At 51.6% G+C, this 27,119-nt stretch overlaps 1 long non-coding RNA gene across 1 annotated transcript; it reads left to right on the top strand.

Annotated features, from left to right (window-relative positions):
- Nucleotides 1-27,119, top strand: LOC125162633 (uncharacterized). The gene is made up of 6 exons (XR_007151113.1): nucleotides 1-1,266; nucleotides 4,474-4,568; nucleotides 5,105-5,965; nucleotides 6,071-7,476; nucleotides 23,462-23,608; nucleotides 25,203-27,119. It is a non-coding gene; the product is annotated as an uncharacterized LOC125162633 (long non-coding RNA).

The following is a 27,119-nucleotide window of genomic DNA, read 5'->3' as shown; positions in this document are numbered from 1 at the left end:
GCCACCCAGGCACCCCAGGAAACGTCATTCTTTCGGGTCACAGTTATTAAGCAGTTGCTGGTACGGCTGTAGTTCTGACCTGCTCAGCCTCCCATCCTCCCCCGCTGGTCACGGCACCTCGATTTTCCTTTGTGGGGGCCTAACCCTCCTTCACCCTCAGGCCGTGCAAGGTCTGGATGGCACCCACTCCTCCTCATTCCCTGCTGCCGGGGCAATTCTTGACTTCCACGTTCCATCCCCAGATTACAAGGATTCAGCCAGGGGCTAGTTGGCACGTGACCCAAGCAAGGCAAAGGAGATGTGGCCCTGCCACCACTCATGAATTGTGAAAGAAAAACTCGTTCTTTCTGTTGGGCCTAAAGACATGTGCATGGGGCTTCTGGGGTTGCAGGGAGACCACCCGTCAGAGTGTGAAACCCAGGAGGTGGGGTGGATGGAAAGGAGCCAGAAGAGGAGGCAGATTCTTGATGACGGGCGTCACTTCCAAGGCTGGATCGAGCCCTAACTGAACTCATGACTTCCCATCCTGGGTTTCTCTGTTATGCAAGACAAATTCTGCCCTTTGCTCAAGGCGGTTAGGGTTGGCCTCGTGGTTGCTTGAACTTCCCTGTCTCCTGACTGCCAACGAGATCTTTCTTCCAAGTATGTCCCACCTTCTCTCCACCACACCAAGCTACTCTCCCCTCAACTCTGGATGGGTTAAACTTAGATTGGTCTAAACTACAAACTACTGAGCTTCTCCAGGGATGCCCACCTGGCCTGTCATGTGACAAACACTCAAGATTCAGCCAGTCACACTTCTTTTATTCTCCAAAAATAACTGAAGTTTGCCTTCAGATGCCACGTAACAAATTACCCAGAAACCCAGTGTCACCCTCTAGGTGCACTCCCTCCCTCTCTCTCTCTCTCTCTCTCTCCCCCTGGATTGTCTGTGAGTGCTGGGACGTGGCAGGAAAGCATCCTGGATGAGGGGCGACTGAACTGAGTTTTGAAGAGTGAGTTTGTGTTATTCTATCAAAGAGAACAGGAGGAGTGCCTGCCGGGGGAACTCTCCACCTGTGTGAAGGCAAAAACACATGAGAGAGCAAGGCAGAGGGCTTGGAGTTTTATATGGGACACAGGGAGCACCAGTGATGTTTGTAAAAGACGTTCCACTGAAATAGCCATTGGAGAGAGAAAAGCGTGCATATACATGCACCGCGGGATGGATTTTCACCGAGAGGACGCATCCGTGTCACCTGCATACAGATCCAGAAGCGGAGCACGGTCAGTACCCATAAAGTTTTACATCCCCTCCTGTCACCACGTGTCCCAAGGGTAAGTTGTCCTGACTTCTCACATCCACGTCATGGGGTAGTGTTGCCTGCTTTCAACTTTATAAAAATAGAACCAACTCTTCTTTAATTCCTCATCGGGAGATACATCCTTATTATTGTAGGTAGTTATACGTTGTTTTCCCCTCAATGTAGGGCAGGGCTCAGCAAACTTTTTCTGTAAAGGGCCAGATACTAAATACAGGAGACTTCTCCGGCCATTTGATCTCAATCACAGCCATTCGGCACCGCTGCCATTGGGTGAAAGCAGCCGTAGACAGTCTTCAAACCAATGGACGGCTATGTTCTGAAAAAACTTTATTCACGAAAAACAGCAGCCTGGGTTACAAACACAAAGCCATATTTCCCAGTCCCTACCGTGGAACACTCCATTGTGTGGATATACCACATCTGATTCATCTGTTCTTTTGTTGAGCTTTTGGGGGTAGGTTGTGCTTTGAGACTATCTGTGACTGATACTGCCGTGAACATCCTTGTACGTGTGTTTGGGGAACATACGTTTGCATTTCTGTTGGGGATAGTCCCAAGGAGCGGGACCGCCGGCTCGAAAGTTACACATTTATTCAACGCGATAGCTTTGGCAAAGTGGTTGGCCCCGATTTTTCACCTGTCCACAACCAGCAGTGCTGGGGCTTTCCAGTTGCTCTATGTGTCTGCCAACACTTGGTGTTTGAGACGTGTTAAAGCTCAGCAGCACCTTTTCGAATGCTTACGGCCATTTTGGGTGTCTTCTTTGTGAGGTGCCCCTTCCAATAACATTTGTACCTTTTATTTATTTCTTTAATTTTTAAATGTTTATTTTATTTTTGAGAGAGAGAGAGAGAGAGAGAGCGCATTCGTACAAGCGGGGAAGGGGCAGAGAGAGAGAGAGAGAGAGAGAGAGAGAGAGAGTCCCAAGCAGGCTCATGCTGCCAGCACAGAGCCCAACGTGGGGCTCAGTCCCCCAAACCGTGAGATCATGACCAGAGTCGAAGTCAAGAGTCAGACACTCAACCAACTGAGCCACCCAGGCGCCCCACATTTGTACCTTTTAAATTTGCATCGATCACACTCTGCCCGGATGATACAGCTGTCAGCCTCCTTTGAAGAATTTGGTTTTCCTTTCTTCTCTAAACTCAGGAGTCTTCAGGGGCCCGTGTTCTGCTGATGTTACTAATTTGTCTTTAATTCCAGAATCTGTGAGATGTTAGCCCTCAAGGAGTTTGTTGATGTCCTCTTCCCTTGAGGAATTTTGATCTTGTGTCTTGCATGTATAATGACGATTCTAAAATTCAGAAGCCTAAGAAGCCTAAACTGTCAGAGATTGGGACCTAAAAGAATTTAGACAGTGGGACCCTTGCTGGGCTCAGGCTGGGAGCCATGATGGTGCACACTGGGGTTCATCATTGAACCAACCCAGGTTTCTGAGTCTAGGTGTGAGCGGTACTTGATGTCTGTATCTGCCCCGGTCTTCTTGAGAAGTAAATCTGTCTGAGGAGGGAAGGTTAGCGATAGTGCATACCATTTGGCAGATTCTGAAATAGAATACTTTGCATGTGTGAGAGAGAGACACACACACAAGGAATATGACTGATGGCTGCAGAATAACTATGGCTTATATAACCCACGTAAAGCCCAGTTGCACTGAGGTCCAGTATGACAAGGCATCTGTGTAAAAACAAAAACAGTTTAGCAGCCCCAAATTCACCAGGAGTCATTTGAATATATATTGGAGCCTTTTGAATAGTGTGCCAAAGAAGGGACCCACGGATAATACATATCAAAACTTCTTTTTACAATCCTTCTTTCTACAATATACAATGGCTGCCATGAGGTTATTTGCTCCTCTTTTTATCTCCCACTTAAACAAAATGACATAAACCAAAAAAACCTCTAACTCAACCCTCTTGGGCTCTTTGATTTTGATCCCTCTCCCTTATTTCCCCAATCCGTTTGAAGTCCCCAGCTGAAGTCCTCGAAGTTCCCATGGGAACCCCCACTAGCCCTTCCTTAATTTATCTCCCTTACTGGTTCTTGCGTTCAATTGAGAAAAGGCTCAGTCACCAATCAGACAAGACTCCTTCCTGGATTGGGGAGGAAGAGAGCAAAAACAAAGCTGATAGAATTTTCTTTAGGGTTGAAGATAAAAGAGGCCGCGAATACTCTCATGAGTTCATATTTGTGTCCTTGCCAGCCTTAGATTCTTGGATATCGTTTGAAACTTTAAAAAAAAAAATCACTTTGGGGCGCCTGGGTGGCGCAGTCGGTTAAGCATCCGACTTCAGCCAGGTCACGATCTCACGGTCCGTGAGTTCGAGCCCCGCGTCAGGCTCTGGGCTGATGGCTCAGAGCCTGGAGCCTGTTTCCGATTCTGTGTCTCCCTCTCTCTCTGCCCCTCCCCCGTTCATGCTCTGTCTCTCTCTGTCCCAAAAATAAATAAACGTTGAAAAAAAAAATCAAAAAAAAAAAAAAAAAAAAAAAAAATCACTTTTAGGGAAAACTGGTCTCTTTGATTTGATTCTTGCAAGTAAGGACATTGAGCCATGACCATGATAGGAACCCATATTTGAGGCTTCAACTTGTGAGGACTAATCATGGCACAGGTACCAAGAGCCCAAGGTCATTATTTGGGCTGGCCACATAGGCAGTCTGGCTGACACGGACCGAATCTCCCAGGAGGAAGCAGCCTCTGCATTCTGTTCAGGCCCAGTGAGCTACACTTATCCGGGAATGGTGGGAATCCTCCTGCAGCCCACCTTCTCAGATGCCACCCAGGGGCCAGCCTTGTGAGCAAGTCTTTCAAAGGAGACCAGCCAGGTTTGCTACGGTCACTGGGTTTGCACAGTGAGACATTTAAAATGAATGAACCCTCCCAGCAAACTCTATGAAGCCATATAATCATTTTCGCCATTGGGAGGAGAAGAAATGGAGGCTCGGCGAGGGTGGAGAACTTTTCTACTAAGCGATAGTAAGTGGTAAATGCTAGAAGGAGACCATGTGAAGCCACAGACCATGCCCTGCTGTCTCTCAAGTATTTATTTCAATTTTTAATTAATAGCCAACATTTACTGAGTCTTTTCTATGAGCCAGGCACTGTGGTAACAGCTCATTTATACCTCACTTCGTGAGACCTTCTGTTCCTCTTATCTTCATTTTACAGATGAGGAAACTGAGGCACAGAGATCCTGAAGATTGAACATCAGGTCATAATAATCGGGACCCTGCGTTGGGTGCTTTTTAGGCCCAGACACTGCGGTAGGCATGTTATGTGCTCATTAAAACTTCACAATATCTGTATAAAATAGGCCTGCGGCAGCTCCAGAATTCGGGGGTGGAAGGGAGTGAGGAATGGCAGTCTGATCGGAAGGAGGTTTGAGGTTTTCTAGCCCTTTACCTAAGATGGGGAGCTGGTGGTCCACCAGAGAAAAGGAGGAGGCACCTCCAGAGGAGTAAGTGCCACTTTTGTTCCCAGTTTACGGATGAGGCTCAGGAGTATTTCTTTTAAATATTTTACTTATTTTTGAGAGGGCGCAAGCAGGGGAGGGGCAGAGAGGGAGGGACAGAGGATTGTGCTGACAGCAGAGAGCCCGATACGGGGCTTGGACTCATGACCCAGGAGATCATGACCTGAGCCGAAGTCAGACGCTCAAGCAACCGAGCCGCCCAGGTGCCCCGAACCTCAGGAGTTATCAAGTAACATGATTAATGCCACACAGCTCCTGGGGGGGGGGGCGGGGGGAACCCCTGATTCCAGTGTCCCAAGGCATGTTCCTCCTCTGTGTCTCTATCAGCTTTGCTGAGCGTCTTCTCGCCGGGGACCCCTGTGGAGCGGAGCTGAATTGGAGGTGAAGCTTAATGGAGTAAAGCGAACACGAGGAGGAAATCAAAAGTTCCAGGAGACAAGTTCCACCAAACTGGAGCAGACTGCTTCCAGCAGAAGCAAAAGCAACTCATTTCCGGAGTCAAGAAAGAGGAAAGCAAGTGGAAACTTCCAGCGTTGGGGCCTCGATGAATGTTCAATGCAAAGTGCCCTGTTCTGTTAGGTGGAGACAGCCGTGTAGCTTCTACCTCATTCTCTCCCACACATATGCCCCACCCTGGCCCCTACCCACCAGAGACAGAACTTCCTGGTGGGGGGAATAGGGTTTCTTGGAATCCTCACTCCCAGAGGAGAGGGTGTAGACCCAGCTGAAGAGAGAAGCTGAGAGTTTATCCAAGCCCAGAGAGGCAAACCCGTGCCTCTAGAGGACAGGCAGGTGCAGCTGGAAGGGAACAAGTTAGTTAGGAGGCCACGGCGGCCAACCGTTGTCTGGCCCTGCTTCTCTGCCTGCCTGCCCGCCCCAACACCTGTCCTGAAGTGATACGATTTGTGAAACAAGGCCCCTGCCAATCCTCTGGACAAAGTCAACAACTAGTGTTGATTCTGCTGATTCTAAAAAGTAATGGTTGCTGTTATCCTAATAATACAATGTAATGGGACGTTGAGCTTATTTTTAGGCAGAATTCACACGGATTTTAGAGCATCATAGGGTCTGAAGGGGACACTTCTCTTACATTTTCCTAGAGTTTAAAGGGAAATTAGGGGCACGTGGGTAGCTCAGTCCATTAAACATCCAACTCTTGATTTCGGCTCAGCTCATGATCTCCCCTTGGTGAGTTTGAGCCCCGCAAGTTGGGCTTGGTGCTGACAGTGTGGAGCCTGCTTGGGATTCTCCTTTCTCCCTCTAAATAAATAAACCTTTTTTTTTTTTTTTAAGGTAAGTTAAATTCATCAGCAGAGATGGCCAATGCGGGCACTTACCAAGGACTCTGGGGGCAATCCTTCCAAACACGTGGGATTGTTTCAAGGGCAAAGGTAACAGCTCAGCAGAGAAGTGGCTTCTGTTTCCTACCTTGAAACCCCACCCAGTGAGGCCAGCCCAAGGATGTGACTAGTGCCTTCCCAACACTAGGAATCTGAGGACAACTGGGTGTGCCCTTGACTCTTACACGTTCAGGCCGACAACATCGGGCAGGTCGCTTTGGCTCTCCAGGCCTCGGTGGCCTAATCTGCAAAAGGGAAATAACCACGCTTTCCGATGCTGTTAGGTGAGCCCATGGATGGCAAATGTGGGGCACTGTAGCATCTGGCGCTACGAGGCGCTTCACATACACTGGGAGCGGCTGCTAAAGCCACTGGGACCATGAAGCCACACTGTGCATGTGCAGCGAGGGCAGCCCAGGGATAGAGGCAGCAAGAAGGGCTTGCGCATCGGCTCCGGGGACCCTGAAGCGACTCCCACCTCTGAGAACCGTCAGTGGGCGTCTGCCACCCCCGTTCCTTCCCCTTCAGCCTTCCTCAAGCTTCCAGAATTCCCTCCTAGGCTCGCACCCCACCTCCACGCAGCCCACGCTTGGGGGACGGGTGACTCCACCCCCTTGCTCCAGGGGTAGGCCCTGATTGGCTTACAGGGAGCAGAGGTTTCCACACAAGCCAGTCATTGGTTCGCAGGCGAGCATGTGACCCGGGGGGGCCAATCAGGGCGCATCTTGTTTTGTCCTGTGCTTGCCTTCTGGGGAAAGAGCCTACGTGCGGAAGGGTGGACCTGCTGGGGTGCGGCCGGCCTTGCAGAGGTTTTGCTGAGCGCGCAGAGCTGAGAAACCGCAAACACTTGCGTACCGGTGGCGTTGTGAAGCTTCTGGATGATCCACCTGGAGGCTTGAGCTTACCGGCGCTTTCTGCGTGCGTGATACCGATCCCCTCCATTGCGCCAGCCAGTTCAAGTGGCCTTTCTCCATGACTCGTAACTGGAAACATGCCGTCGCGCGGAACTTTTATAAGAAGCAATCGTCTGCTTTCACGTCTGCGTTCACGGCTTCTCACCAGCGTGTAGGACACCTCAGGCACTTAATCGTTGCTTGTTGAATCCATCGGACATGACTTACCCCGTGGAACTTGGCGGTCTCTGTGAGAAATGAGGAGACACGTGGTTTTGAATCCAAATAGGATGTTGAGACAAGCTGAGACCAAGTCCCAGCGCTAGTCCTACGAGCCGTCAAGGTTGTCATCCTTAATCCTCCTTGAAGTGACCGTATAATGCTGTTGTGAGTGACAACCCCGTATGAACCAGCTGGGCCTCGGGGAAAGATTCACGGAGAGGAGGGGAGGGTGTCTCCTTAAAAGGTACGTTGGAATTCTCATCGAAAGAAGGAGACGGGCCCCAAATGAGGTGTCTGTTAGAACACTTTTGGTTCAAATGGGACAGAAAATTGGTTGCCAGATGGCTTAAGCGAAAAGAGAGAGAGGGTGAGGGAATTTATTGATTCGTGTGAAAGAAAAATCCGGGGCAGACTGATCCTCAGGAATGTGAATGTGAGCAGGACCCTAGCTTCTGCCCATCACTGAGCTCTGCTTTTCCTCCGTGTTGGGTTCTGTCTCCTGCTCTGCCCGGGAGCAAGAGGTGACAGCAACTGCCAACAGTACTCCTCATGGGCTCACAGTAAGTGGGAAAGAGTGGGGGGGGGGGTCTCGTACCTCATTGGCCCAAGTGTCTGTCCCGGAAGTAGTGGGCATGGCTAGGAGGTGTCATGCTTTGATTAGTTTAGGCTTCGGTTGCATGTTTCGGCGCTTTGGTGGCGTCCCATTGCCCATCCCCGAGACTAGGGCACTATTGCTGGAAGGGCCAGGGATGCTGAGAACAAAAACAAGAGCTGTGGGCTGCACACAGCGATGGATAGGAAAAGTGGAAACAAAGAGGGTGCACATTCTTCCAGCTCACGCTGTGAAAGGCCTGCCCCTCATCAGACCCTGTGCTGGGACTACAGGGATACATGAGAGACAGGGCCTGGCTTTTTTTTTTTTTTTTTTTTTTTTTTTTTGAGAGAGAGAGAGAGAGACAGAGCATGAGTGGGGGGGGAGAGAAAGGAAGACAGAATCCACAGCAGGCTCCAGGCTCCAAGCTGTCAGCACAGAACCCAACTCGGGGCTGGAACTCACAAACCATGAGATCATGACCTGAGCCGAAGTACGATGCTTAACCGATTGACCCACCCAGGTGCCCCGCAGGGCCTGGCTTGGAGGAGCTCACAGCCCAGAGAACTTGTGGGAGTTTTATGCCCATGTGGCTTAGCATAAGGATGAGGCGTAGAGTGGGGCAGGACCTCTGGGGTTCCGCAGCCCCATACCCCTTATATTTCCATTCAGTGTGAGAACCCCAGGTCCCATCCAGAAGATAGAGGGGATGTAGGCCTGCCTAGAGAGCCCTGGAGGGACCCAAGGTGGATTGAATCTGTGTCTCCGTTTGAGGAGGAAATGTGGCTTCAAGGGTAGGGAGAAGCTTAGCATTTAAGAGAAAATAGTTCCGGGGCACCTGGGTGGCTCAGTCGGTTAAGCGTCTGACTTTGGCTCGGGTCGTGATCTCCTGGTTTGTGAATTTGAGCCCTGTATATGCTGTCACACTGACAGTGCAGAGCCTGCTTGGGAATCTCTCTCTGTCCGTCTCTCTCTCCCAAAATAAATACATAAACTTAAAAACGGGAGAAAAAAATTTCTCTAGGCGGTGCCTTTTTTTTTTTAAAGGCAGAGCTTGTCCCTTATGCTTCTGGGCAACCCTAGAGCCTGCGTGAAGCCTGGCACATAGCAGGCATGCAGTTGGGGTGAACAAAGAATTTCTTGTAGCTCTCCCCTCTCTCCCCACTTCTTTAGACTTGGCCTCAGGGGGTGAATATTGCCTTATGATTTATTCTGACCACTTTACAGTGTGAAGCCCAATGCCTGGCACATAGTAGGTGCTCAGCTGTTTGGTTTCCTGTCACCTCCATAAATGCATGGTGCATCATCAGGCCTCAGAAAAAGAAGGGTCTCTATCCTTGTAAACCTTGCTATGGAGTCAGGGCTGACTGATTCTTAAACATGCAGAAAAAGAGACTTATATAATAGACTTAATGATAACGATCACCACTTGAGCACCTACTACATGTTAGACTCTGTGTCCCAGGAACTTGACAAGTTCTTTCAAATCCTCCACTAACCCTTCAGTATGGGCACTATCCCCTTTTCCTAGATGTGGCCCCTGAGATGTGGAAATGGTGGGTAATTAGGTCATTCCTTTAGAGCAAACCATGGCCCATGGGTCAACGCTCACCCACCACCTGTTTCTGTAAATAAAGTTTTATTGGCACATGACCTCAGCCATTCATTTACATAATGTCTTCAGCTGCTCTCGCACTACAACAGCAAGTTGAGTAGTTGTGACAGGGACCATATGGCCCACAAAGTCTAAAATATTTACTATCTGGCCCTTTACTGAAAAAGTTTGCCTGGTTTAGAGAAAACGTTCGAATACTTTATTTTTGCTAGGCCGGAAGTCCGATCAGGAAAGGCTTGGTAAGGAAATGAAACTTGCTGGGCTGGCAGAGGACTACCACTGCAGGGGGTTGAAAGGGGAGGGACAGGACTGCCTTCGTGTTTCGGGACCGCCAGTCTGGCTGCTGAGTGCACTGTCAGTAACAAACCAGAGTGCGGGCAGCAAAACCTGTTAGGAGTCTGTTGAGATAATCCAGGCAAGAGGAGGCTGGGCTGGAAAGTGCCAGCTGGGTGAGAGCTTTAGGAGGGAGAATCACCAGGAGTTGGTAACTAATTTTCTGCGGGTGGCGAGACGGAGAAAGGAGGAATCAGGGAAATTCCATAATTTGGTGGGGGGATCAGAGGCGTCATTCACTGAGCGAGGGGGAGGGGGAGGGGGGGAGGGGGAGCCAGAGCTGGGAGTTCAGTTTAGGAGGTGTGGAGTTTGAGACTCCTGTTGGATGTCTCAGCCAAGATGTCCAGCTAGAGGTTGGTGTTATGGGTCTGGAGCTCAGAGGGAGGGACAGGTGCGCCCCAGAAGGTGGTGGTTTCCCAGCCTCCAGTGTACAATCCGCAGCATGAGGAGTGAGGCCAACAGCAGGGTGTGGTTCAGACCCGGGGCTGAGTTCTTGAAAGCCCACATTCTTGCAGCTCCAGCTCAGGGCTTCTCCTCATGTCCTCCCGAGGCCATTTCTTGAGCCTCAGGAGCAGCCGCAGCCCGTGAGGCGAGTCCGGGACCCTGCAAATCCCAGCCCAGCCTCCAAACGGCCAGGACCTCCTCCAGGCCTCAGAAGCTGGGAAAGAACGTTCTCCCTAGAGCCAGAGATCCCAGGAGCGCCAGAGGCTGTCACTCTTCCTGAGGAGTGGACATCTGGCACACAGACAAGGCCTTTGCTGGTGCCTCACGCCCCCAGCTGTGTTTCTGCCCCCAAGCGTGGCTCTGGGGAGCTGGGCCGTACATCCTCCACCTTCCCCTGCACTCGTGGGGCTATTTTTCTGGAATAGTTCCCTTCTGTGGGCTCAGGTGAGTACTTGCCTGGCGGAGAGAGCTGGAACGCACCCCAGCTGGCCCTCAGGTACCATTTTGAGTGTATAGAGCATCCAGAAGGCGCGCCTTATATGGGCCTGGGAGCGGATGGCACGTGGGAGGCATCCTGCGTGCTGGAAATGCTGTGCGCCTTAAAGAAGGCTGAGGAAGTCTTTTTCCTCTAAAGATACGACTAGTGCCTCAGATTTATTTTTGCCTTGAAAGATTTCAAGGCTGCCTGAAACCCTGAGAGGGCTGGAGGGAAGCAGGGCTCTCCAAGCGGCCGCGTGTGCCAGCAGAGGCGCTCAGGAATCCCTCCATCTGGGAAGACGCTGGTTCTCCCCGGTCAATGCCCCGGCTGACTTCTGCTCTAGTCGGCCTTTGGAGTTTTGTCTGCCTCTTCCCCCTTCTAGACGGGACTGTCGCCCCCCGTGTGCCACAGACCAGTGTGGGGAAGGGTGGCCCTCTTTCCGTGACTGGTAGTCTCTGCCCCCTGGCCGCCTCCTCACGTCTCAGTCACTAGCCACTAACTAATGGTCGCTTTACAAATCAGCACAGTTTTAGGGGCAAGTGACAAATTCAAGTCCAGCCGCCTTAAGCCCCAAAGGGAGTTCACTGAAGATTTCAGGAGGGGCGTTTACTTTCAGGTAAATAGGGATCCAGGTGCTCAAATGATGCCATCTGAACTGCCTGCCTCTGAGCTCTGCCACCCTCCGTGCTGGCTTTATTCTCAGGCAGGCTGGTCCCACGCTGTGGCAAGATGGCCATCAGCTCCAGGCTTACACCTACAGGAGCTCGGCAGAGGAACAGCACCACTTTGCGGATCAACACGTGGTAAGGGTCCTGGAATTCAACGTCCAGGGCCGCCCAGCTGGAGTCTTAGGCCATTCCTAGCCCATCACGGGGTGGGGGTGGGGCCAGGACAATGCTGTGTTCTCACTGGCCGGGTTTGGGTCACGTGTTCAGCTCCTGGAGGAGGGGGTGGGGTGGGCTCCAATCCAAGCTCCAGGGACTGAGTGTGGCTGAGTGGAGGTTCTGTGCCCTGAAGGGGCAGTACAGGGGACAGAGGGAAGTAATGGATGACTATTATGCTTGATTCCTGAGTACGGTGATGTGGAAAGGTGGTCTGTGAGCCGGACTGGCCCTCGAGACCGAAGGAAGTTCTAATGGTGGAATGTTGTATATGAGGCAGCTGTCTACACAGGGTTAAGCCAGGCGTTGGAGTCCAGTATGGTGTGTTGGGGGTGGGGGGTGGTGAGAGGGCTGGGTGTAGGTGTGAAGGGAGCCAGCACCTGGGATTGGGAGGGGGGATAGAAGCTCCAGAATGGGGTGGAGGATGTGTCTCCAACTTTCTCCCTCTTGCCCTCTCTACTCTCACCTTCCTTTCTTTTTTCTTCCCTCCCTCCTCAAATATTTGAGTACCTGTTCTGTGCCGGGCACACATTCAGCACTAGGGGACAGACACACAGATGAACAAGATGGAAATGTTTCCTAGCTGTTAGGGCTTATAGTCTCCTTCGGGAGTAAGAACTAATAGATAAATGAGATCATTTTCAAGAGATGAGCCAGAGAGTGTGACTGAAGTGTGGGCAGCTGCTTTCACCAGGGTGGTCAAGGAGGGCTTCTTGGAGGAGGTGACATTTAGGCAGAGACCAAATGATGAGAGGGAGCTGACCCTGGGAAGGATAGGGGTGGGAGAGGAAGGGACAGCGAGCACGGTGGCCTTGAGGTGGCAAAAAGCCCTGGTACTTGAAAAATAGGCAACAGCCCATGTGGGTGGAGCCTGAGGATGGAGAAAGCGCTGGAGGTCAGAGTAGGGCTAGGCAGGAGCAGAAGGCCAGGGGAGATGTATTGGAAGGGAATTGAGCACTGCCGCCTCCTGGTCTAGGTGGGGGGATGATGGAGCCGTGTTGTGGCTCGGACCCAGCCTCCTAGGAGAAGAAAGAGAAGCAGGAAGGATCATTGTCCTTCAGCACCAGTTCTGTACCAGCTGCCATCTATCCATGGCCCTGAACCTTCAGAAACATCCTGTGAAAGGTGTGCTCCCATTTTGCAGATGAGGAAAATGAGGCTCAGTGAGGCGAGCGGCCCCAGGCCTCTTGCCATACTTTGTGAAGCTATAATTTGAACTTGGGTCTTTTCACCTCCCAGACTCTGCCTCCTACATGGATCTGCCTCTCGCCACGCACATTCAAATGCGGCAGCAGTCCAAAGTGATTTATCGCTTTTCTTTCCTTCCCGCCGCCTCTCGTTTCCTTTCTTAATTTCCACATCTCTGAGCTGAAACAGGCTGGTATTTAAATTTGCCAGTAGCAGAGTAGCAGATGGGGGTGGGGGCAGCGTTGGCCCCTCAGAGCACAAGGGATGGGAGGCTGAGCCCCACCTGGCCGCCGAGCAACAACCCCCCCCAACCCCCCCAGCCAGATGCTCCCCACAGCGCGTGCCAACGCCCCCCTTGCCCAGCTCCTGAAATGGTTTTGGAGTAAGAAAGAAGATCTGCTTCTCCTAGCACGTAAATGTCACTTTACTTCAAGCCTTCCTTTTTTATCAGCGCACTTGGAAAGTGCCTGCTATCTCCAAAGGAACGGTTTTGGTTTCATCTTCCAAATGCCACCACAGTTGGTGCCGGCACAGAGCTTAATAGCAGATTATTTTTACAGCTTGTACTCTTGCCGGTCTTTGAATCCTGATAGCATCTTAGCCAGACACGTGAGAGAGGAAGTGGAAGGTTGCCATCATCAACAACCCATATGTCCTGCATTATGGGGACTTTCAGGGACCTTCCTTGGAATCCCTAATTCTGGGATGAGACACAGGGCCCCTGACACAGGTTCAGGCTTCAGAAATTTACTGCAGAAGAAAGAGTTCCTGTTTCACCTAGACCTTTTGTCGTGCCCATCTTGATTTTTCCTGTGCAGTCACTTCTGGAAATGGGACCTCAATTCTCTTTGGGCATGACTGCTGCCTCTACCCTTAGTTCATGCATTTTGGGTAGGGGTGAATTCCACCTGTTACCCCCTACCCCACCACCATTTTTAGAAGTGGTCACATGATTGAGGTTTGGCCAGTGAATGTATTTTTCTCTCTGATCTACCTTGGTGACTCAGACACAAACAGGAAACCCATGCCAGACCAGCAAGATTTGGTTTCGGGACTTATATGGGAACTATTGGCAAAGAGAAGTTGTCCTGCTAGAAACTGGCTGAATGGGTGAGATGGAGACCGGAAGCTGCTGGCAGCCAGAGTGCTGGGAGAAAGCGTCTTTGATAGTGAGGACAGCACAGAAAAGAAGAGCTAGAACTTGGGTGACAGGGAGGGAAAGACGGAGTTCTAATGAGATCACTTGAACATCTGGATCCAGCCATTCCTGAAGCTAATTAAGTTTGGAGTCGATAGGTATATGCATTCATAAATTCAGTTTGATGGCAAGAGTACTGACTAATAGCTATTGGTGTGATCCTGGCCGCATAAAGCAACTTGGTCTCTGAGTTTCCCCACCCTCACACATTACTGCAAAGATACGGCTCATAGCAAGAAGGAAGAAAGATAGGGGCAAGGCATAGACCCCACTTCTCACCTACATGGACACGTGGGGCATCTGTTGAGGGCTCAGCTGCTCTCTGGGGATCCCCAAGAAGGATGTTCAAAGTATAAAGGGCAGGGCTACTTGCTGGGACAAGACTGGCAATCGGAGAGGAAATGCAGGGTCACAGACTGAAGGCCTGCCCTGGCCCCCTTCTTGCTTTAACACAAGGGCCTCGGTCCTACAGGTTGCAGTCAGCCAGGGGCTCTCACGAGTACTTTTGCCGTGCTTATTCACTCCCAGAATTGCACTTAGACTCAGCAAATCGTTACCAGGGAGCATGCCAAGTCCTGGGGATTGAAAGACTTGGGTTTGGATTCTTGCATTCTTGTCTCCCTTAGTAACCACATGCTGTCGAGCAGGGTTCCTAAACCTCCTAGGGCTTCCTGCTCCTTGTCTGTAGATCAGGAATAACCGCATGACCTGCTTCAGAGGGTGGTTAGGAGGACTTCGTGTTTGGCCCTGGGTCTGGCACATAGTGAGCCACTGCTAAGCATGTGCCAAGGTTACCTACCGTTCCAGAGACGATGATATCCTAGTCCCTGTGTGTGTGTGGGGGGGGGGGGGGGGGGTTGATGAAAGTGGCTCAGGTTTTTGAGAGTTATATAAATGGATTATTTCTATGTTGTGTAGTTGATGATAAGACGGACACAAGCCACTTGTACAGGCCGCTCTGGGAGCCCAGAAGGAGAGCGACCTGACAGTAGGTGGGATTCGGAGAAGGCTTCTTGGAGGAGGTGACCACTGAGCTGGGACTTGAGGATTGAATAGGAGTTGGACCAGAGAATAGCAGGGGCAGATGCTTAGGGGCATAATATGAGCGGGAAGTTGTGCCCAATTTGAGTAACTAGACAGTGGGATGTGATGGAACCAGAGAGTCAGAGGGTAAGAAGAAAGTGGAAAGACATAGCAAGAATTCGGGGCAGATCCTGGGAGCAGCAGGGAGCCTTGGAGAGCTTACTAACGAGGGAGCGGAATGGTCAGATTTGAGTTTTAGGTGTTTCCCCCATCTGCTGTGAAGGGAGATTAGAGGGACAAGTCTCCTTAGAGGGGGAAAGTTGTTGGGGGCATCTAGATGAAGCTAATGCGGTCCACAGACAGAGGGGATGGTCTGGAGGGAGGGGCAGGGCCAAGACAGGTGAGAGGGACAGAACTCAGCTGGACGAAACACTGAATACAGCCAGTTTCCATCTGATCCTCGGTTCCCTTGACTGTGATTTGAAAACACATCACGTGTGCCTTATAGAATGATGGGTTGCTTACCGAGATCTCTAAATGCTGACGTCATCTCTCCCCAAGTGAACCTCATATTTTTTCAGCCCATCTGCCATAGCTGGGTATATTTTGCCTTGATCAACCATTGTCGTCTTTTTAATTTTTTTCCAGCCCAAATACCGATCCGGACTCGTAGCTGTAGGTCAGATTCTCGAAGCTCTTTATATGCCGTAGCCCTGGACCACTTGCCAAATACTCGCCTGTGCGTTATCCCACTTTGTTTTCACAGACACCCCACGTAGTAACTGGGATGGAGATCCTGGTGTCCGTTTCAGACATAAAAGAACAGAGGAGCTGGGAACTTAACTAACTGGCCTAAGTACCTGTTAGAGCTACCAGATTTTTATTTCTGTCTTATGGGTATGTATTTGTTCTCTGTGCTAATACTTAAGCGTGAAATTGCATTTTAATTTTTTAAATGGTGTTATTTATTTTTGAGAGAGACAGAACATGAGAGGGGAGGGGCAGAGAGAGAGGGAGACAAAATAGGACGCAGGCTCCAGGCTCTGAGCTGTCAGTGCAGAGCCTGACACAGGGCTTGAACCCATGAACCGTAGGATCATGACCTGAGCCGAAGTCAGACGCTCAACCGAATGAGTCTCCCAGGCGCCCCTGAAATTACATTTTAAGAGATGTTTGAAATACAAGGATGCCCCTCTTTTGCCACAGGTGGTAGATGGCACGGACTGGTGTTAGCGTCCATTTCTGATTCTGTCCTTCTGTTTCCCATACACAGAGGCAAGAAAGCGCCCGATTCCGTTTCCCAGAGTCTCCTGCTGCTGGTGTTCTAGACGTTACTTAGGCCTGGCCAGTCAGTTGCATGCACATAAGATCTGCTCTTGCCTTCAGGCAGTTTGCTCTGTTTTAATATTAAGCTTCTGTGACGTTAGCACATGTTCGTGGCTGTTTGTTGGACAGACTACAGGAGACGTGTGCAGCCTCATGGCGCAAGATACTTGTTTCGGAAGTCCATCGGCACATTAAATGCATATGCAGACACGTTTTCATTGACCAGCGACCAGAAACTCTTAGCACAGGCAACACTTTGCTCAAGAGCAACCGAATTATACACAGCGCAAGAGGCTGATCCCTAGCTGTATCACGTAGAACTGGGTTGGCTGCACAGAGCAAGAACCTGACCAACAATGGCTTAAACAAGTAGATGTATGGTGGGCAGGGAGCGCTGGGGGGGGGAGGGGAGGGGGGGATTTGTTTTTTCACACCAGACGCCCAGAGGTAGGGAGTTGCTGGCACGGATTTAGCTGCTCAGAAGTGACATCTTGAACCTGAGCTCGCTCTTTTTTATGTCTTTCTACTTTGCTTTCCTTCACATTTTGACTGCTCTTGCCTCATGGTCACGAGAGGGCTCCTGTAGACAAGAGGTCATTCAGCTTTCTGGCAGCTGCCGACAGACACACACGGGGCTTCACCTGTTTGTAGACAGAAGCTTTGTTTGGTTGCTTCCTCTGCTCTGGGTTTGGCCAGGATGGCACCAAGCTTCCACCTGCCGTTCGCACCGAATGCCAACAGCAGCCGACATCAGCGGTCTGCTCCGGGAGCAGCCTGAGCCACACAGGTCGCTCGCTGTGGTGACTAAGGCAGGCACCGAGTGCAGAATTTTGTCGTCGTTTCAGTTGTAAAAGCTGATCCAAAGCCACACAAAGTGACAAAAATTCACCAGCCTCAAAATGTGGTGATGAGCGATGTTGATCAGCCTGGCTCAGTTCTGGAGTCTGGGTCTCGAGCCTGACCCTCACTGCTCCCTCCCTCGCTCTGACGAATCGGTGCAGCGGGTATCTTCTGCCCAGATCTGACAGTCACCACTGGGTGGCCCCTGTCTGTGCCTGTCACGGGATCTGGGAGAGCTGGGGGACCTCTAACTACAGGATTTATATCCTGTGGTCCGAGTCTCAGGGGGCTGTGGTGAGCATTTGGTAGGGTAGTCAGCCTCATCCCTTGGCCCAGTGCCTGACCCTAAATGAATTTTCCTATTCACTGTTGGAGGAGGAGTTGAGTGTTCAGCTAGAAAGATCGCTTATATTCAGGTAATCGCCGTTTACAAGGAATATTTACATACGTCGTCTTATTTAATCTAGCCCAGTGGGTATCGGCACCCCTGTTTTACAGATGCATTAACCAGGGCTCAGGAGGGCTGAGCGTCTCGCCCAAGGTCACATAGATCAGGTCAAGTGCAAAATGTCAGGGGCTGCCAAAAAGCTGAGAAATCGAGATACGTTACGTTGGGGTGCAATACTTTAAAAATCGAAATCTATACAAAAAGGATCCATGGCAAATAGCCACAAGGCAAAAATATTAAAAGTTTTTTTTAAATGTTTTCATTTATTTTTGAGAGAGAAAGAGAGAGTAAGCAGGGGAGGGGCCGAGAGAGGCAGGGACAGAGGATCCAAAGCAGGCTCCAGGGTGACAACAGAGAAGCCGATACGGGGCTCGAACTCACGAACGGTGAGATCATGACCTGAGCCGAAGTCGGATGCTCAACTGTCTGAACCACCTCAGAATATCAAACTTTATTTATTTATTTATTTTTTTTTTTTTTTTTCAACGTTTATTTATTTTTGGGACAGAGAGAGACAGAGCATGAACGGGGGAGGGGCAGAGAGAGAGGAAGACACAGAATCAGAAACAGGCTCCAGGCTCTGAGCCATCAGCCCAGAGCCTGACGCGGGGCTCGAACCCACGGACCGCGAGATGGTGACCTGGCTGAAGTCGGATGCTTAACCGACTGCGCCACCCAGGCGCCCCAGAATATCAAACTTTTAAACAAAGACAGGATCAGCCTGACTGATGTTTTCTTTGGCTCAGGCTCCAGTGGCGCTTGGCACGGCTGGGGCTGACCCCGTGCTGGCTGCCGGTGGCCGAGGTGGCCCCCACAGCCTCGGCCGTGCATCCTACTTCACGAGATGCACACGGAAGCTGTGGCCTGGGGTGTCTTCGACTCCTGCTGGTGTCCAGCACTAGAAGTAACAGCCCCACCCTATCACGTATGGTGACAGTTGGGGGGGATGGCCCTCAAAAATGTTGGGGCGCTGTTTCAGTTCTAAAAAGAGGACTAGATGTGAAATACACAAAAATGGCAGATTCTACTACAAGGGGACAGTACCTAACACACAGGACCGTCACTGCAGTGGTGGGAGATCGGGCTTGGGGCAGAGCCAGACTTTGGCCGGACGTCCTTCCTGATGTCTGCAGGTCGGTGCAGGTGTCGGGGGGACAGCTGGTGCCCGGGTCCTCGCCCAGCCCTGATTCTCCAGAGTCGCATCCTTCTGCTCAAGGCTGCTCAACCTGTGCTTACACTTCACTCTCGTTCCTCCTACAAGGCAGTCGTGCAGAACGTTTAGGCCACTTAGTTATCACCCTGATCTCTTTTGATCAAACCTGTCTATTTTTACACTACTAATGACCGGGTTGTGCCGCCATCCCGCCCCTCGGTAAGGAGTTCTGGGGGAGGAAAACAGCAGGATGAACAAATCCCTGATTTCCCGGGGGAGGAGCCCAGCAAGGCGTAATGAAGGGCTCGGGTAGACCTCCAGCAGTACTGAGAACGTCTCTTTACGCCGTACGGCAAGAACAGAAGCAAGTTTCTCCTAGAATGTTGCTTCTCGGAGGGTCCCCTCTCCTATGATGGCAGGTCAGGTGCTCAGGAGGCAGGGCCAGGGTGGCAAGGGTCAGTGGAAAGGTGGCATATCCGCGGTCGTCTGCAGGAGCCAGGGAGTGGCCGGGCAGAGTCATTGTCCCTACCACCCCCTGTTGTTTTGCACTCATCTGCTTTCTTCCTTTTTTTTTTTTTTTTAAGTTTATTTACTTATTTTGGGAGCAAGAGAGCATGGGTTGGGGAGGGCCAGAGAGAGAGGGAGAGAGAATCCCAGGCAGGCTCCACATGGCCAGCGCAGAGCCTGATGTGGGGCTTGGGCCCGTGAACCGTGCGATCATGACCTGAGCGAAGTCGAGAGCTGGGTGCTTAACACACTGAGTCACCGGGGGCCCCTCCACCCTGTCTGGTTTCCTCATGTCTGTCGCCTGCCTTGCTGTCGCGGAATTAACGTCTGGCTTCTCCCGCGTTGACACTAAGCACTTGGCGTCCTAGTGTCAGAGTATCTGGACACACGACAGCAGAGGAGTTCCAGTAGCTCTCCCATCCTCCAGATCAGCCTTTAGATTACTGTTCAGCAGATACTCGCTTTCTTCCTACGCCCTTCAGCCTCTGCTCAAGAAACGTATGCCCTGTCCCACTGAGGTTGCCCTTGACCTTGTGATTTGTTTTGATCACTAGAATGAGGGTAAAAGTGGCAGTTTTGAGCCTAGACCATAAGGAGGATCTGACACTTCCACCTGCCATTCTGGTAGCTCCAGATTTTACCCACGAGAATAATAAACTCCTGGGTAGTCGCTGTCTCTCCATCAGAATAAACACATGTAGTGAAAACCCGACTCAGCTTTCCCACATACCTTTGAGATGATGATAAATTCTCATGTATACTGCTGAGTTCTGGCGTGGTTTGTTATGCGGCAAGAGCTGACGGATACAGAGCCGAGGGCTTTCTGAGGTTCGAGAAAACTGATAGCAGTGAGCATCAGTGGCGCTGACTTGGGGCCAGATCAACCTCGGTTTGACCCCGGTAGGCCCTTGTACTTATCTCCTGTGAGCTGAGGCTTGCTGCTGCACCGTGGCCTTTGAGGAATGTCCTTGTGCGATAAATATGGATGGTCACCTCTACCGCGAAGGGCTGTTGTGAGGATAACACAGATTGTATCTGAAGAACTGGAAACGTAGTAGGTCCCCCGTGCCTTGCTGTCATTCCCACTCCCCTTCCTTTCCAAGTGTTGCCAAACTGTTAGGTTTCGAGAATGGCTTTGTGAGTCCCTGTGTCACCAGAAGCCACTTGATAGAAGCTTTAGAGGTAAAGATCCAGGCCCTGGAGTGATGCTGGCTCGCTTCAGTTCTGGCTGCACACCTTACTAGCCGGGTGACTTGGGGTAAGCTACCTAATCTCCCGGCATCTCAGCAATTAAATGGGTTGAACAGCATTTCCTAGCTCCGGGCTGCAGGAAGGGAAGGGTTCTCTGAGACAGGAGCGGGTCAGGAGGGCAGGAAGGTGGCACCCCGTAATAGCAACCTGCAGGCACGGCCGCTGTTGGTCATGATGCAGGACTTCGGCACTCCTGTCCCACCTCCTCACCCTTCCTCTCTGCCAGCGTTGCTCTAAGTAGGACCCGTGGACCACCTGCCGTAAGATCACCTGGCCGGTCAAAGGTGGTACCCGTTAGAATTCAGACTCCCGGGCCCCGTCTCTGACCCGTAGAATCAGACTCTCTGTGGACGGAACCTGAGGACGGAACCTCTCTGGGTCCTGGAACCTGCATTTCAACTGTCTCCCCACCACTGACCTGGGCTCCACCCTGGTGGTGATCTCATGACTTTGGCTGAGTGGCACAGAGTCCATTTGAGATTCAAGTTTGAGGCGCTGTCTTCGAGGCAAATCAGAACCACCCACTGTATTTGCGTAGCCTTTTGGTTTTTGTCGACAGAAAGCGCGTGGAGAAGTTGCACTTCTCTGGGTGCCCGTGTGGTGTTGGCTGTGTACCCCAGCCTGGGAGGTTTAGAGAAGTGGCCAGGTTCCTGGGGTGGGCCTTGAGGGCCCCGGGGCGGTTCGCCTCGGAATCATCAGTGGTCCGGGTGCCTGCTGGGTTTTGTATGCCCCAAAAGCTAAGAAAAGTTTTTACCTTTTCACACTGTTGGAAAAAGTCAAACTGTGCTGTTGATTTCAGTGATAGGGAACAGTAACTTGGGAACCCCAGTTAAGCAAAATATTCTCATCTGCATTCCATTCTTCTCATTAGTAGACTTGTATTCTTACTATTTTTAATGTTTTTTTTTAATTTTTTTTTTTAGAGAGAGAGAGAGAGAGAATGAATCCCAAGCAGGCTCTGTGCTGTCAGCACAGAGTCTGACACAGGGCTCGATCTCACAACCCTGGGATCGTGACCTGAGCCAAAATCAAGAGTCAGACGCTCCAACCGGCTGAGCCACCCAGGTGCCCCAAACTTGTATTATTCTTTGAAACTGCACTTAGTTACTATATTTTGAATTTCATCAATAAAAAAATGTGTGGAGGTTTTTTAAAAATCTTGTTAATACCATACATAATTCAGTTCTGCCTCTTGACCCATAATCCAAAATTTTGATTCTTTGGCCCTGGGTAAAAAAAAGTTTGGTATTTCTGGTCTGCCCTCTGGAGAGCTGTCTCGCTAACCCCTTGGCTCCCTCTCCTGCGGGAGAGGCCACGAACGAACTGGTTGCAGATCTCAGAATCAAAACTGCCTGCTGGCCCCAACAGGATTCTTGGTTCCACTCTTTCCTTAATATCTGTAGCAGTTCTGGGGCACCTGGGTGGCTCAGTCGGTTAAGCGTCTGACTCTTGATTTCAGCTCAGGTTATGATTTTGCTGTTGGTGAGTTCAAGCCCCGCGCCCGGCTCTGTGCTGACAGTGCGGAGCCTGCTTGGGATTCTCCTCCTCCCTCTCTCTCTGCCCCGCCCCCACTCGTGCTGTGTGTGTGTGTGTGTGTGTGTGTGTGTGTGTGTGTATCTCAGAAAAATATATGTTAAAAAAACCACTGAGAAAGAAAAGGGACACAGGGCAGAGAGTCCATGGAGTGGTCCTGTGGGCCCCTGAGACCCTAGAATCCCAAGCCTCACGCCAGCAAATGGATCCCCGCCCCCCACATTGGAGCAGCAGCACCCGAGTCCCCATTCCCCTGGTGGACGCGGCGAGATTTGGATCTGTCATCTGACTCTGAGGTAGAGAACCAAACGAGCATTATTTCAAGGGTTCGTGTATGTATTTGTTGGAGCTCTGTGCCCGCCCGCTTGCGGGCAGGGGCAGATGCCGGTGGAGACGGGACAGCCAAGTGCGTGTCTGGCCCCGTGGCCGGCAGCCAGGCTGCTCTGTGCAGTGACAAAGCCACCTCCGCTCCCCACAGTGAAGGGCATGGAGCCTGGAGACCATGGGTTTAATTGAGCAACGGTTTATACTCGTGCTGAATACAGTTTTCCAAAAGAATTAAAAGGAATCTTGTCATAATATTGTCCTAAAATGTGCTTTTCTCCCCCATCCTGAGCCTTTCAGTGAGTTCTACCTCGTTAATTTAACGCTTTATACTTTTTCAGTTTTCTGCTGGTGCCAGAATTTATTCAATCCCCACCTTTGTCGAGGGACATTTAGGTGGTTGCTGTGTAGAAAATAAATCTCACTCGAGCTAGATTCCTAGTCGGGACATTTTTTTTTTTTAAGTTTATTTATTTATTTTGCGAGAGAGAGAAAGGGAGCGAGAGGGAGAGAGGGGGAATCCCAAGTAGACTCTGTCCTGACAGCACAGAGCCTGATGTGGGACTTGATCTCACCAACCACGAGCTCATGACCTGAGCCGAGATCAAGAGCCAGATGCTTCACCAGCTGAGCCACCAGGCGCCCTAGGAGGGACGTTTTGGAGTGAAAGGGGTTTTGCGTATTTCATTTAAACTGATTCGGCCAAATCACACTCCAAAAAGCCTCGACTACATTCTCCATCAGGTGGCTCCGTGTTGTGTGGCCACTTACAGATGGGGAAACCGAGGCACAGAGAAGTTCAGTGATTGGCCGGATATCACACAGCTGATGGGTGGTTCACGTGACCGCAGGGCCAGACCTCTCGGCCGCCGTGCAGGTTGGAGAGATTGTACTGGATGGCTCAGGGTGCTTGTGAACGCCGTGGCTAGCTTGAGTTTTCACAGAAACCCTAATGAACGAATTCTGAATGCACAAAGCCACGCCATGGGGGCCGTGATTCATATTTCCTTCGCAAATCTTCCTCTTAGCAGCACGCCCTTGGATGCATTTCGGCACGCGGCTCTGCCCAAGTTGGCTGTTTGTATACTTTTCCAGGAACCGTCTGCTGGGGAAGTCGGGGTTCACCTGTGAGCTAAGGGGGCACCACAGGCAGCCACTGCCTGCATCCACTTTGTTGATGAACGTCCACAGGGGACGTGCTGCCGTAACTGCGTAATCCAGAAGAAGGCCCTGGCCCAGGAGGTGAGTGCTAACGCCAGGAATGACATCCAGTGTGAGATGAACGAGCCGTGTCTCGGGGTGAGGCGGGGAGGGTGTGTGTGTCGGAGGGAGGGCAGGAGGCCAAGAAGACAGAACGAGAGCTCACCTCGCGGCAGCCAGAGCAGAACATGTTGTGTTGCTTGGTTTGGGGGTGATTTTTCCGTTCCGTTATCTTGGCCAAGAGTTTTTGTGACTGCAAATAACAGGTACCTCCTCAAAGGAGGCCCAGCAAAAGAGGTAAATGTAGTTGCTCACTGGGCAGGTGTTCCCTGCGTATCTACCCCGTGCCACACACCGTGCCCTTGGAAACTTCAGTTCTCCTCGAGAGGAAGGTCACTAAACCAGGCACCGAATAAATGTACCCAGCATTGCAGTGCTGGGTACATAGTGCAGGTCGATACTCGGGTGGAGCAGGAGGTCGTGGGGTAAAGCACCTCTGAGGAGAGAACGTCTGGGCTGAGACCTGAATGATGAGAGCCTGGGTTGGGAATTTGGGTACAGAACATTCCAGACACAGGGAGTAGCAAGTGCAAAGGCCCTGAGGCAGGAGTGGACTTCGCATAGTAGAGCAGCAGAGAAGAAGCCTGGTGTGTCAGGATGGATGGATGGACGGATGGACGGATGGGAGGGAGGGAGGAAGGGTCAGGAGACCAGGCTATAGTAGGGGCCTAGCAGCCTCAGCTGGGATCTTATCCTCAGAGCAGTGGGGTAGCCACTGGGGGCTCAGAAGGGGCAGGAGGGTTAGCGCGTTCCCGGGAAGGACAGGAAGTTCAGGGGTGGGCCCAGGCTGTCTTTCTGCCCTCCATCTGTCTGTGGTTCGTCACCTCACAGTGTCAGGACGGCCACCGGAGCCACCAGCATCCCAGGCGGGAAGACAGGGTTAGGAGGATGCCTGTTGCGTCTGTGACGCAAACAGGAATAGAGCCTTTTCCAGAAGCCCCGGTGAGCTTCCGCTTGCAAGCCCTCGGCCAGAACTGGGTCCCGGTGGCCGCTGTGAGGAAGGCCGGCATATGGAGCGTTCCCTCAAGGGAAATGGCCCGACCGTCATCGTTGATCACCCTGAACCTGCCACACAAACCAAGGTTCTCAGACCAGCAAGGAGAAGGCCCGCCCTGGGAGGTAGCGGAGAAGGGGAACTCTCAGGCCGAGTAAATTAAAAATTGTAAATTAGAGGCCCGTCCAAGGTGCGGGGCCGACCGCGCCCCTACCCACCCCACGCCAGCGGATGTTGCGGGGAAGGTGGCCGTCTCCGGTGTCCCTGCTGGAAGGCCCTGCAGAGGCGAGGCCTCTGTGTTAGGCAAGTGCTCCCTCTAGTGGCTGCACAGAGGTGAGCCCTGCAGGCTCCAGGGAGCCCGAGGTCTACGCGGGCAGAGGGTTTGATCTGTCCGTCCCGGAGCCCCGAAGGAGAAGGGCCCAGTGATGCTGGTACGAGTGAACACTTCCTGGGCACTTGCTGTGTGCCAGGGACCCTTCCGTGCAACTTACAAATATTAGCTCGATCCTCTTGGCAGTTCTGCACGGTCAGTCCCATTCATGTTTCAAAATTTTAGTGACGGGGGCCTTTGCTCTTCCGTAGGGACAGGAATCAGACCTGCGTCTGTCTCACACAGACACTGTGCTTCCAGCCGGCAGATTCGGGGACTGTAACGTGCACCCATAAGTATTGTACCCGGGGGACAGTCGCGTTGATCATGGATTACATCCCTCTGTTGTTGTAACTTGCTTACTTAAAAAACCATGACTGGGGACTTAAGGGACTTAACCATGACTGTGGAAAGCCCGGGGCCTGATGCTAAGTGCTATAGGCCAGTCCACACACTTCCCTGGACAGAGGCCCAGAGCAGCCGTCAGATGGGCCAAGGGGCTGGGGCCCGAAGAAGTCAAAGAGCCTCTGTGCCTTACAATTTGGAGGCCAAGCTTATTTCTTCCATAGACTTCTGGAGGCGGGTAGGGATGGAACTGATTAGAGACGTTTGTCACAAAGGCTTGTCTGAGCCCTAAGTGACTTGTGAAGATCTTAGATTTTGCATAAACCGGCTTTTGTTTGGCTCAGGAAACATCTTGACATGGACACCTAATCAGGGCCCCTCAGGGGTTGAGGAAGGCCAGAACCCCGCTCCCTATTTGAAATAAAAATTTCGTCTTTAAAAGCCAAAGGGGAACGTGAAAATTATGGTTGGTTTTCGGTGTGGGGTTTCATAAAGTAGTACTTTTCACGTAAAGTTCAGTGATCATTCATCTAAGTTCAGGAGTCTGGGTTGGAGGAATTGACGAATGAATGGCGGCGGGGGGTGGGGCAGATCACCTTCCCGCCCTTCTCCCCCCTCTGTAACGGGTGCCAAGGGGCGGAATTGTGTGAATTGTACAGACGCAGGTGCTGAATTCGAGCAGAGAGAACAAAGCATCCAGCATCCCTCCAGTTCCCGGAGAAGGTGGCGGAAACAAGGCCCCCCCCACTTCAACTAAGCAGGTTCCTCTGCGTGGTGGGCGGAGGCTTTGGGGCCAGGGCAGGGAACGGAGAACCGGGCCAAGGAAATTTCTCACCCAAGCTGAATTCTTGACCATCCGGCCTCAGGGCTTGGGGTGAGGTTAACCCTGAGCACCACCCCACTCAAAGGATGCACTGAGTTCATTCTAAAAACAGAAGAAATGATTTTGAGTTCCCAGCCTTTGGGTAACAATGAGAAGAGTTAGGACTTTGGAGTTGGTTTCAATTTTACCCCCGTGGGGCTGTGTGGCTTTGGGCTAACCTCTTTGAACTTCTGGTTCTTTACCTTTCAGGTTGGTTTGAAAATTACCTCTCTCCAGGCAGCCATAGGAGAAAGTGGGGTCCATTCGGCCGACACTGAGGGTGGGCGCCTGAGTACTGGGGGCCTGTCTGCTCGACACTTGGGGTGTGGGGACTTGAGGGTGCCAGTCCTGGCCTCAGGGTCGTGGTGTGGTGTGTGCAGGATAAGGCATTGGGCTTCCTAGAGAGATCGGTGCAGGGGTTGGGGAACCCAGGGCAGGCTGCCGGTCCCACTGCCCGTGGCTCAGAGAGAGGGGTCCTGGGAGCCAACAGTACAGTGCTAACAGCAGGGCAGACCAACACCTGGGGAGCGGGTACTGTTCACCATTTTGTCTTTGCAACAGCCCTGTGACTGAGGTGCCGTAGCCCCATTCAGCAGGAAACTGAGGCACACGCCAGCTTGGATCATGCCGGAAGCCCTGTTGACAGCCAGTGGCAAGGTGGGGTCTCATGCCTGACCCCACAGACCTCAGAACTGACTGTTAGAGTGGGGAAAAGAGCTCGTGCTGGGGCAGGGTGTGACATGGGAGGTGTCCGAACAGTCGCCCATGGACGGGTGTGACTGGCCAGAGACAGGATGCTAGAAAACAGTGGGTGATCCTGAAAGTCCTTTTTAGGGAATGGAGGGGAAGCAGTGGTCACAGACAAGGGTAAGTTTTGATCCGGTTTATACGGTTTATTTATTTTTTTTATTTAAAAAATTTT

Source organism: Prionailurus viverrinus, chromosome A3, assembly GCF_022837055.1.
Source record: "Prionailurus viverrinus isolate Anna chromosome A3, UM_Priviv_1.0, whole genome shotgun sequence".
NCBI lineage: Eukaryota > Metazoa > Chordata > Mammalia > Carnivora > Felidae > Prionailurus > Prionailurus viverrinus.
This window is presented reverse-complemented; position numbering and strand designations above follow the sequence as displayed.